At 33.7% G+C, this 13,717-nt stretch overlaps 1 protein-coding gene across 7 annotated transcripts in view; it reads right to left on the bottom strand.

The window, feature by feature from the left end:
• CACNA2D1 (calcium voltage-gated channel auxiliary subunit alpha2delta 1) overlaps positions 1-13,717 on the bottom strand; it is a 504,665-nt gene that overhangs the window by 249,960 nt on the left and 240,988 nt on the right. The gene's annotated exons all lie outside the window — the stretch shown is intronic.

The raw sequence follows: 13,717 nt of genomic DNA on the forward strand, positions 1-13,717 counted from the left end.
AGTCTTTTCAGAGATAATCTATTAGTAGCAAACAGTCACAATCCACACATCTCAAAATGGCTTTACTTCACTTTGACTCTTGTATGCTCAAGTAGTTAGAGAATTCTAGGTTGGCTTATTTTCCTTTAGCACTCCTAAAATGTTATTCCATTAGGTTCAGTTAGAGATAAAATGTATATTGACAGTCTGCTAATCACTTTTTGTAAGTAAATTATTTTTTTCCTCCTCTAACAGTTTTTAGATTTTTCTCTTTCCAGTGTCATCATTATGTTGTCTCTCTAATTAATAAGCTCTTAAAGGAGACAGTAACATTTAGCGATTAAGAACACAGATCTAAAACCACTGGCTGGGTTTACATATCAACCTTGCTGCACACCAGCTGTGCAAACTTGGGAAAAGTTAAGTCTCTTTTCCTGTTTTCTCAAGTGAATAGTGTAAAAATATGCATCATGGATTGTTGAAAGGATTAAATGAATTATTATATATAAAGTGCTTAGAACAGTGCCTGGCAAACAGTAAGTAATATATGTGTCAGCTCTCTAACTTTGAAGAGTAATTATGACTCCATTTGCACTCTGTGTCTCTCTGAGAAAACAGCTCAGTGCTGAGTTCATCTGTGGCCTGCCCCCTGACACAGCCAGAACACAGTGGCAGAAAGAGGACAAGAATAACAGCAAATACAATAAATGTAAAAGTATTAAACTCGTTTATTAAGAGACAGATATGATCACAGTATAAATTTCATAGTGGTTTATTGGTTCATGTTTTTGATCTTTCACACTGAACTATACTTCCATTGTGCTCTTTCTATCGAAGTTCAGACTACGTTGGATAAATGAAAAATCCCTGTAACTCAGTTTTTATATTAGTGTATTGGCTTCTATTCCCTGTTATTTAATATGATAATTTGTTCATTTTTCTAAACTATTACGTAGGTATTATCAATGACTACAAAATATTGCCTAATAGGAGATCTCAACTAAAGAATCCCTAGCTGAATTTAAAGGAAAATGCTCCAGTGTGCTTAAATGACAATGGTTTCGGTTTATCAGCTACTAGGGAGACACGGAGCACAAGTGGAGCTAGTAAATGTTAGAAATTGTACCAGAGAGAGTGACCTAAACAAGGTTCTCTATTTCTACAAAAACAAGAAACTAAACAGAGCAAAATTAAGGGAAAAAGGTATACATTTCACTTATACTGCATCACATACTTTTGGAAACTCAAATCCCGCGTGAAAATGTAGTCAAAAAGTAAATAAAATGGCAAATGAAATGGAAATGGAAGCAATTTCTTGACAGGAAACTTCAGTATGGAAAGATAAAGAAAGAAAAGACAGAATGAGAGAATAAACACAAAGGCATATTCTTGACAAAATCGAGAATGTAAGTCTTCCCTCATTTCTAACAGGCAATATAAGAACAGCTAAACATTCATACGTATGGGGCAAATAAACCTAAGTATTTTGTGAATTTAAACAAAATACTGGATAAAATATAAATAAGTAAAAGTTTTTAAATTAAGAAATGTTAGAACTCTAAACTGTCTTTAAGTCTTGGGGAGAGATTTTAAGATTTTTCCTTGCACAAAGCACAGAAAGAAGGTGACACCCCAACAAACAAAACACATCAGGAGACGTTCACCCACAGGGTCATACATGGTTTTCAAAGGACCCGCTCTAAAGTCACCAGGCTGTTCCCTACTCTGGACAGCATGAGAAAGAACTCCAACTTAACTGATCTGACCAAGAGTCACGTGGCTTATGATATAAACATAATTCATGTTTAATAAGCCATAATAACAGTAATCATAACAGTTAATTATTTCTAGAAAAAAATTGAAGAGGGATAAACAATAGTAACAAACTATAAGATAATTCTAGGGGGAGGAAAGTTCAAATCAGCTTTATTTCTAATATGTATTTTTAAAACACTAATTTTATAAAGTAAATGCCATTTATTGCAAGATTCTGAAATAGTTTGAGAAACCGAAAGACATGTAGTTATGTATAAGAGAAAAAAAACATGTACTTCAAAAGGCTGGTTTGAAGCTCGAAAGTTGCTAATTTTATATCCCAAGAGTAGAAATCCAGAAATACATAATCATGAAAATGCACTACTATTATCTTCTTTGTTCATGAAGAAATTAATAAAATATTTTTTTACCTAGCAAATTTCACGATAAAGCATAATACTGAACCTTAGATACTTAGAGAGTCTATCTTGGGGACTAACACAAGTAGTTTCTGATGGTGCTCTTGCTTGTGGCAAAAGATCAGCTAGTCATAAATTAAAAACTAACACGTCTTCTGGATACTTCAAGTCCCGAATTAACTGCTATTCTGGTCAAATGACATTTTATTTGTAAAGCCAATAATCTACCATTAAATGCCACAGGCAAACTGTGTTGATACTGATAAAATTCCTACCTAATAAAACGTGAATATTTGCTTCATAGAGGATCCTTGTTTCCATAGTTGGCTATATAAGTTATCCTGTGACAATAACTCACTTCAGAAAAAAGAAAATGTATTTTTTCTCATTTAATATATAGAATAGTTTAATACATTATCAAACATTAAAACTAGATCAAGCACCAGATAGAAACAAAAAACCCAGCTCAGCATAAATACCTATGAGAGAAAATTGAAACTTAATTCTGCCCATATTAAGATAAGCCAGAAAGATTCATTAAATGGTTTTATCATGAATGAAACAGCACATGTGTATACAAAAATCCTTTGGGTATGGAAATGATAAGTATATATACAATGTCACAGGTGTATTGATACTATATACATCCCTACCTACCTATTGGCTTGAGCATTTAAAATAGAAAATCATTTTAAAGACTATTTTAAGGACTCACAAGTCTAACAAAATGGACTTGAACCTAAGCCTTCTGACTCCAAAGCTTATGCTCATTCCACAAGACCAATCTTTATTCTCCTTCAAACCCATCAAAAGTGTTTCCATCACCAGTTATTCACAGAATATATGAAGGGAACAATAGCATTAAAACCAAAAACACTGGTAAAAAAACTACTTCAGGTTAATGGAAAATTTCCCAGCAAATTTTTAGAAACTGCTAAAGATAAAACATAAAAACAGAACAAAAAAATCATGTCAGTTTGGGAACTGTCTTTGTGCAGGTCTTGCGCTCAAATCCTGAGAGAATATTGCTAATCAGAGAAAAAGCTTTTCATAAACAGTGATCTGCAAGAAAAAAAAAAAGAAAAGAAAAAGAAATAGAGAATGGGAGAAGTTTTATCAGATCAAAGAAAGATCAGCTCCCTTGAAGGCCTATTCATTCTCAATCTTCACTTTTTGTCGTACCTTTATCTCTTCCACTAGCATTGAATTCTGTCCGGTGATATGAAAGTCTGATAAAAGCAGTATAATTATACAGTGTATAAGGAAATAATTCTATCATTCTCCTTAACAATACCTAAATATATTTTCTCAAATAGACTATTTTCCCAACCTGTAAATAATTTGCTTCCTAGACTGTAAGTTAATTGCAGATAAGATAAAAGAAGTTTTCTGAAATATTTAATTATAAAGAATCTTAATAGCTTTGAAAGGAAAACTTCAGGGACCATATGACTGTTCAGTTAGACTCTAATAACATTGATACTCATGTGAATAACAAGAATTGACTTAGAAACATCATTCAAAGAAACATATCTAATTCAAAACAATTTCTTTGGCTAGCATATGTCAAGATTTTTCTGTCTAATAAGGAGGTAATAATATCCACAATAGACTAATCCAAGTAAAATATGTATATGTTATGTGATTCATGTTCAAATAGTCAACACGCAATAAGGATTAGCAAATTATTATATTATGCCTATGTTGACAATTTTTTTTATCATCTAACGAGTTTTGCTTATCTTCATCAGTTTTTAACATATCAAAGGAATCAGAATAATTACTTGCATGATCTAACAATACCTATTGAAAATAGCAGACAGGTGAATGAACAGACTTCTATGTTTTGAAGAAAAGCGTACAGGTACAATCAATTACTTTGGAGCTACAGTATAATGAGCATGCACTTTTGAATCAGACAGATCTGGTTTCCAATTCTGGTGCCGCTATTCACTAACTATGGGATGTTAAGCAATGGACTTCACATTTTTGAGCATCTAAGAATAATATCTACCTTGTGTATTTTCTATTTGATATGATAAATATCTAGCACATTATAAACAATAAAGTTTTGCTTCCATTTGAATCTTACAAATATAAGTTCATAGAAGAGACTGTGTTATAACTATAATCACTGATCACCACTTTAACACGTACATACACAAATGAAATAAATGAAAACATCTTAATGGTCCCTAAATTTTCACTGTATTTTGCCCTACAGAAAAGCTCTTGTCTGTGGAACCATGTGGTGGTCCAAAAGCATATGCAATTCAGGGAGTATAACAGTTTAATATAATAGTCAATAAAATGAGTTCAATTATATTTTATTTTTCCCATACATGGAATGAGAAATTAGAGCAAGATCATTATGTTCTGCTTTCTCATCTTATTTTCTGAAATATTAAAAAAAGATAGTGTGGTGTGACGTTTCTTTTGCTGATAGGGAGTAGTGAAGACCTCAATAGACAAGACAATACCATACCTCCGTGAATATAATAGTACAATATTCAATCTAAAAGGTAAAAATACTCTTCTCTTTCCAATAAACCTAACCAAATAATGAGAAACAATGCACAATGTTAATTTAATTCACATAAAACAATGCATTAACAATGTTTATTTAAATTCATATAAATATATCTGCCCAGCAGAATTCTATCAAAGCCTTCTAGCAAGTCGTTATATCCTAGTGAACAAGGACATTATTATGAAAATCTTAATCTGTAGAGAAATTGCTTTATATGTTTTTTCTAAATCACATCTGTTGTAATTACATATTGTTTAAAACATTTCTACAAAGAAACAATATTGGTGCTTTGAAAAAGATCTATTGGCTAAAGAAGCCAGGTTGGAAACTGAGATTTGAGGTTAAAAAGTTATAGGAACAGGCTAACCGGGAGAGTTAACTTTGGCACATTTCAACACCTGATAACTGTGAACACTAGGTAAATACACAACCTGACTAGGAGGAAAAGTATCTTTAGGATAACAAGTATAGCGTGTGTTTACTTTAATTCGATAAATATTTCCTAAGCACTTATTATGTGAAAGTGTTTAGGAAATAAAAATATAGGACACAGTTCTTGCTTCTAAAGGGAACTTATATACATTCATACACCATATACTATGTAACGCACACACACAAACACACAAATAACATCACATGGTCAGTGTTTGACAGATGCTTTCTTAGTGGTTACAATATATAAGCTTTGTTCATTTTCGTTTATTTCCGTGGAATTTGCCACATGGAGAATAAATCTTTAAAAGTACTGTTTTTATTGAGAATGGAAATATCTCAAATTAAAGGACAGGAAGGATTCTAAAAAGAGTGAGTAATGCTAGCCAATGAGTTTTTACCCACAGGTCTTTTTATTTGCTTGATTTGAGGGGAGATTAAAAATACTGAAAAGCATAGAAAAAATAGTCGGGAACCCATTACCCAGAATTCATCTTTATCTTTTTTTATATTTGCTTTATAATTTCTCATGTACAGAATGAAACATTACAAACAAAATTGAAGTTCACCTTATTCACCTCCCTTGACCAATTTCCTTACCCAGAACAATCACTATTATGAATTCGTCTGTACCCTTTGGCATTATTTGGCACGTATTTTTTTATTTAGGTAAATGTTATCTGATGTTGATATTGTTGATTCTTCTTTCTAATGGGTTACATGCAGGTTGAATGTCAAAGAGAAACTCTAGCTTCACGGGGGGAAATGATTTGTCTAAGGAGAAACCCATCACTCTTGCAAGTGATGGTTCAGATTGGACAAGAACATTAATTAAGGTCAATGAATTTTGAGAAATGGTTTGTTGAGGGTTTTGGAAAGTAAAGATAATGCCTGGAGGAGGGAAGAACCCGCAGGGAAACAAAGCTGGAGCCATCTCTAAGACCCTTTTTTAGCACCAAAATTCTATATATTTATTGCATCTTTATCATCAGAACATAAAAGAGGCCTTATTTGTAAACACAGTCCTAAATATTCCTTCTCTCCATCAAAAGACCATCATTCTTTCTGCATAGGTATTACTCGTGCAATTTGAAAGATGCTAAATCAACCCTTACGCAAGGTGACTTATCTCAAGACATGTCAGTCCCCTCTCACTATGGTGCTGCAGTTTAGCAAACTCAATCTTACAAAGATGACTAAATGCTGTTTTTAGGCTTTACTTATGCTTGCCTAAAATATGCTTTTGCAGACTTTCTGCTTTTGTTTAATGACATGAAACATAAGCACATAATTATAATAATTATCATTCTTTTTTACAAATTCACTTTTGTTTTTCTAGCAGATCAAACCCAAATTGATTTCAAGGCACAAAAAGTATTTTTTAATATAATCGTATTTTAATTTAGAAAAATATATTCCAATGACTTGAGAAATTCTACCAAACCCTGATAAAATAACTTAGCACCAGTCCATCTATTTGAGTTTATGGAGGAGAAAAAGAGGAGTTCAGCTTCTGACTATTGTTTCTTAAGGGAAACAGAATAAGCAACATAATACGTAACTTTTAATATATACTTTAATTAAAATTATTTGTAAATAGAATGACCAAGTAGAAATAAACTGTGTAGTCTTGTTATTTATGTCTATTCAATTATTTTAACACTTCTGTAAATACTGGAATTATGACATAAGAAGGGAATTATCAAAATTAATAGTAAAACATTAATTTGTGGTTATAGTAAGCCAAATCACATATAAATCTTACACTGTATAAGGTATAATGTAAGGCTACAAATTAATTCTTTTTGATAGCCTATCATTTTCCTACAATTGATTTCATTTCAAGTTGTGTGAAATAAAAATTTTCTAATGTGAACACTTTTTTTCTTTCCAATGCAAGCTTTAAGGGAAGATAATATATGCAAAACATATAAATAACAGTTGCTGAAATCAAGCCAGCCATCATTTATTCTTCTATTTGCGGCCCAGTGAAAAATAAATCTTTTGGAACATGGCTTCTGGATCATGTTGTATAGATTTCAGCCTAGATCTGCCATATTCAGGAAATGCTTTTGAAATTAACCACAAAGTATCAAGTCTAATCTTCAGAGATGTAATTAGCTCATAAATTGGCAGACTCTTGGAATACAGAAGCCAGGGTAAAGGAGATGTCATCTGGTAAAAACAGCACAACTCCTTTTAGCAGTGGTGAAAGTAAATAATACACAACTGGTAACTATCATTACCTTTTTATGGCTCCACAGCACAAAACAATAAAATAAAAAATTGTTCAACTGAATATAACTTCCACATCAGCTCTACACTTTGACACCTGCAAAGAATCACCAGAAAACCTTGTTCAACAGACCTGGACATCATACAAACCCACTCAACCCCACCGCTATCCAAAGATTCTGATTCTATACCTGGTGTCATTCCCAGAAATCTATGTGTTTAATATAGTCCACCTCTTCCTTGGACTAAATCTTGAAAAAACTCTTCTGGAGGGTAACATTTTAGCTGTATTAGACATATGGATTTAATTACTCTTTGAGAAACACTGTTTTAAATAGAAGCACAAGTTGATGGAAGTCAATAAAAACGTGTTGCCCTTCACTAGTGCCAAATCCTTAAGCTATCATGATATCCAGCATACTGCACTCAATTCTCTCTCTCTCTTCTTTCTTTCTCTCTCTCTCAATAAACCACTATATATGAGTTTATTAGGCACAGGAAGTAGTTCTTGAATGTCTGTACACCTCCAATATCTCATACAGTGTGTGGCAGAGAGGTTTAGGTTCACTAAATCATCATCATTCATTATCATGACACTTTGAGAGGCCACAAAATTTGTCGTCTTACATGACAAGCATATTGCTAGATTAATACATCACCACCTAATTCTTAAAAATTGCTGAATTAATTTATCACCACCTGATCCTTAAAAATTAGTAGTATTTAGCTGCGGAGGTAGCAGGGATCGAGGCTAATCCATGTAATTCCACTTTGGGATTCTAGAATTAATCTATAATCAGTTGCCCTATTCTCTAAATGTTGAATACCTATGTGGATTCAGAAACCCAGGAAAGGATCAGTGTGAAGAAAGAAGAGAATTTGGACAGCAGAGAGGGAAACGGGAAAAAAACAGCTCCTAAAACTAGTTTAGCCCTTATTCCTGCTGATAATCTGTTCTAGGGTCCCACGTAGCTAAGCTACAACATCAAACTATTTATATAAGGAGATTACATACTCAGGGAATACAAACATCTCTTTAGCTAAGAACTGAATTTTGTTGAATATATCATGCTAATTCCAAAGGCCTTCAATTGCTTTGCCTATCAACATACTGCCTACAAATAAACCAAATACTTAAATCATCTTAACTTGGTCATTTTACCTCCCTATATGACTTCACAATTACATATCTAGCAATTATTTTTCACTACTGAGAACACCTAAAAGAGCACAATACAGTGAAAACAGGTCTACCACTTACCAGGCATGTGACCACTAGCGAGTTAAATAACACCTTTTTACCTAAATTTTCTCAGCTATAAAACAAGGATTACAATAATACTTATATCATGTTGTAGTGTAAGTATGTTTGTAAAGTCCTCAATAAATGGAAGCTATCACATATTAAAAACTGAAGCACGGAGAAGTTAAGTGACTCTTAAATTACAAAGCCAATAAACTGAAAATCTTGAAGTTGTTATCACCAAGAAAGACTACATACACTTCCTCAGGTGCAAAAAAAAATAGCCATCTTGAATTCTTTCTGGAATAAAGAAAGTTATTAAACAGGGCATAACCTTGCCAAGACTAGAAACATCAGAATTGTTTTGACTGTTCCCTCTGAATTAGTCCTTCTTCAGTCACCATGTTGGGAAATAATTCTCCATGGGTCTCTCATGTTTCTGCATATCATGTGAACAGAGGCTCTTCTGTGCCTCTGTGTTCCAGGCTTTCTTTTCAAGAATGTTCATATAGCAAGCAGCCTTGGAAGACACAAAGAGTGTCTCCCTGCAGGGCAGAAGACAGATTCATTTCTGGTTCAGGAAAATAAAAATAATCCTGTGGGGCAAAAGTTAGGCAGGTTTGCTAGTAGGTTCCCTTTAAAACATTGGGGTTTCCCAAGCTCAGCGTTCCCCAGCTGTGACACAAACTCACAGCATACGCAGTGTCCACTTGGGCTACCCAGAATGGCTCCCATTGGACTTGAGGGTCAGGAGTAACTCATGTGAACATGAAGACCATGTTGCCTGCTCTGTCAGGAGTCATCAAGTCCATTGTGTCTGACTCAGGGAGTCTCCTGAATCTTCGAAATTGTAGTTGGCCAGCTTGTTAGCCTGCAGGAAGGGTACAATCTCAGACCCTTTACATTCATGACACACCATATCTGGTTGAGACTGCTTCCATAAAAATGTTCACTGATACATCTCCATATCTTCAACCTCTCACCGTCATTTAACTGATGTCATCTTTATTTTGTCTTCACTTCTTTACTGAGCCCACATTTTGCACCCTGCTTAAGAGTCTTGGTGTCTCTAGAACAGTGCTTCTCAAAGTGTGTCCAGACCAGCAGGGGTTGCCTTTCCTGGGAACTGGTTAGATGGATTCTCAGAATCCATCCTAGGCCTATTGAATCTGAAACTCCTGGGGTGGGTAGTATCAACCTATGTTTTAACAAGACCTTCTGGTGATTCGAAGGTGCACTAAAGTTTGAGAAGCACTGCTCTAAAATAAAGATTCATAGCACCGTTCAAGCAGAATTTTTATATTATCTTAACAGCAAGCTCTTACAGCTATGGGAAATAAAACAACCACAGCAAACTATTTGTTCTAAAGGTATTTTTGGAAAAATAAACTCGGTAAATCGACTACTGGAAATGAACAGGCGAGGCAGACATCCCTGATGGATTGATACCAATTCAGAAGTTTAATCATGTATTAGAGTCTTAGTTTTACTCATTATTATAGTTTATGAGCTTTGTTTCTGAGACAATTTTAACTTTAATTTGGAAACTAAAATAATAACAAGGAAAAATGATATTTGCCTTTTCGACAAAATATGTAAAACAGACTACATAATGTTGCAGAACACAATATTAAATATATATTGAAATGATAGAAATATTATTGAATCCTCAATAAAATGTTCTACAAATAATTAATTGGAATTAATAAAATTGCAATTTATAATTGTGTAAAATTATCCTCGCATTATTTTTCTTCTTTGAAATATATTATTGAAACACACTGCCTTATATTTACAGTCTTTGTAATCCTCTCCTTCCTTCCTTCCTTTCTTTCTTGGATATGGGACACTAAGTGAGCTCAAACTTCACCCAGTTCTTGTGAGTCCACTGCTCACAATTTGCAGGAACTTGTGAAGGCTGCAGGGTTTCATTTTGTTTTTAATACATTAGTTGCTAAATAAAGCGTAAAGCACAACAGTTTGTGCAAGGTAGAAAGGGGAAAATTGCTATACTTGTAAGAAAAGGATCAAATCTTTGTAGAAAGCAGGAAATATAAAAGAACTCATAAAGTACACAACCACTTTAAAAAGAAGGAAAAAGACATGGAAGGGCCACTCATCCTGGTCAGATGCCTTGTGTGAGGCTGTGCATTCTTGTAAATCTAGAAATGTATCCAAGATCACGTGGGATTAGCAGTCTATGAAAACAGCAAAAAAAAAAAGTGTGTACTGTGTGCCCTTCCCATTTGCATTATTTGAACATGATGCAAATTGACATAATTAATAAAAAGATGTACAAAAGATGAGAAGTACCTTTCAAAATTATTTTTTTTACTTTAGTTTTACTTTCTTTGTTTTGAAGAGAAGAACCGAAGGTGAATCTAAATACCTCAACTCTCTTCAAAGACCATAGCTAGAGGCAAGAATATAAACAAATATACATATGACAAAAGAACATATTTTTGTAATTTATCTTTGGTTTCACATATGCATACGGATAAGTTTACAGATGTATGTATGAAACTGAAAATAAATGAAAAAAAAAAAAGATTAGCAGGGAGAGCAGACCAAAAAAAGTCTACCAAATTTATTTTGATATCCCATAACGGAAACTAACTTAAAAATTTATCCTATTGGTAAAGGATCATTTCTTTTTGCATATAATTTATCTTTCAGTATTTTATAATCTCTAAAATGTTCATCACTATATTTCCTTTGTTACAATTCAAGAGTTTTAAATACTTGAATTATAACTTTCCAAATCAACTCACAGACAGACATCCATTACCTTCCACTGCCCCGCAAGTGCTCTTTGAACAGATATTTGACATGGGCAGCTACCACACATAAATTTAAAGTAATATTAAGTGCAATAACTTCCCAATATTAGATGGTAACTAAAAATGTTACATAAAGTATTCCCTCAGCTATTCTAAACATAATTCACAAGTTAGCTTTTATTTTTAGTTAAAATTTTGTGCAGGGCTTGTTCAAGAACAATTCATGAAACCTTACAATGTATATTGACTAAAAACATAGGAGACGTTATTTAATTTCTCGGCGCTTCTGCTTCTTCGTCTGTAAAACAGAGATAATATTACCTGTTTTACAGAATTGTTTAGGGGTTAAATGAGATTTCTGCACAACAAACATAGCAGTGACATCTTTGTCAAAATTCGCTACTACGAATTAAGAAGAGTAAAAAGGAGGAGTTCTTTTGTTTTATTGCAGCTATAATCCAACAGGCATGTGTCGCTGTGGTCTAAGTATACTTCAGTGCGCCCAGGGTCCTGTCAGCTCCTGTCTGCCTCAGCCACCTTCCACGCTTTCAATTGTACAGTAAGGACTTGCCATCTCCAGCTCTCCTCCTACCACCCTCGCTTTGATTCTTATTACATCAAAGGGGATTTGCTTCCTTTACCTCAGGCTACTCTGACTGGTAGTAAACTATTTATCACTCCTGCCTTGTTATCTTAATTTCCTTTTAATTTTAAATAATTTACCTTTGAGTTTAATTAACTCACACAGGCTGCCAATTTGGAGAGTGGGCTAGCTTAAAAAACAAATGTGATCTTTAGACAGCAGGCAAATATTCTGCTTTGCTAATGTTGCCGCGGAAACACTCTTTTTTGTTAATACATTGGGGGTGAATGTATCACATTGTGTGGTAGATAAAAGTGTGGACTGTGTGCCCTCTCCATTTGTAAAATTTTTCCTCCTAGGAGCTGGACAATCACTACGATGTATAAATCAATAAAATTGTTAAATATGCAGTTTACTAGGTTTTTTAAGTATGAGAAACATCATCCACTACTAATCTGAAAAAACAAATGCCATTCCTGATTCTCCCTTTTCTAGAGAGTGTTTTTTTAAATGCTGTAAAATATTCAGAAGTTCTTCAGTTTTTATTTTAACTTGAGTAATACTATTATTATTACTCCTTGTTCTCAAGTGAGTTATAATGATTCTAGTAAAATCTTCCAGTAACTGACATTATCAAAGTTTTCTTAATAATTCTCATATTATTATCCTATAATTTTCTGCTCACATTTCTTAATATAAACTTCTAAGCAGTGACAAAATTTTAAATTCTTGGCTCTCAAGTGGCAAGTTCAAGAATGTTTCTTTTTTCCTTTTTAAGAAAAATTAAAATTGTATATTCATTATACAATGCACATGATACGTCATTAAGAATAATGATGGTAAAAATGTGTGTAGCTCTTTACAATTTATGAAATTTCTTTTACATATGGTATCTCAGTTGACCATCATAATGAGATAGAAATAATAAGGGCTGACATCTTTTCAGTACTTACTCTTTGCCAAGCACTTTATAAGAATTATCCCATCTATATTTCCTACAAACTTAGTAGATACTCATTTTACAGATGAGTAAACAGACTTCAGAGAGCCAGTAACGTAGGGTAACAAACTCTCTACAGTCTGTTTACTCATCTGTAAGTGGAGCTAATGACAGTATCTACTAGGTTTGTAGGAAAGACAGGTGGGATAATTCTTATAAAGAGGCTGGCAAAGAGAAAGTGGTGGAGGAGCTGGGATTCGAATAAGGCTACCTATTCCAGATCCCTTGTCTTTATCCCACCCGATGAAAAACGTTATACAACCTGCCCTCAACATCACGTAAGTAGAAGACAGACTATGAACAGGAGTAATTTCTTCTCATTCCATATACAGTAGAGAGTAGCTCAGATATATACCCACCACTTATGCACTTGAAAAAAGTTTCCCTCAGCATTTGAATTTTTGTTCATTTTCTAAATTTGTAGCATACTTTTACACCTGAGTATTTTTCTCTCCCCACTCCACTGCACTCCACTGCTTTGCTGCAGCATTCATAGGCTGGGACAACAGACCAAATGAGATAGAGCTGTGTTGCAAAAAATTAGATAAGCATTACCCACCCTCATAACTCAAAAGCAGCAATGTTACTGTTAATAAGAATGAATATTAACAATGAAACAAAGAATCAGATCAAAAGAAACAAACAAAAAATGCATTGTGGAGGCAGGCCTTCCTCCTCGGAAACTTCATTAACTCTTACTCCTTCCAGAGAGATCTATGATATCCATGATTTAAGAGGCTAGTGAAGGGGAAGGATGGTGC

This window comes from Diceros bicornis, chromosome 3 (assembly GCF_020826845.1).
Source record: "Diceros bicornis minor isolate mBicDic1 chromosome 3, mDicBic1.mat.cur, whole genome shotgun sequence".
NCBI classification, from domain to species: Eukaryota; Metazoa; Chordata; class Mammalia; order Perissodactyla; family Rhinocerotidae; genus Diceros; species Diceros bicornis.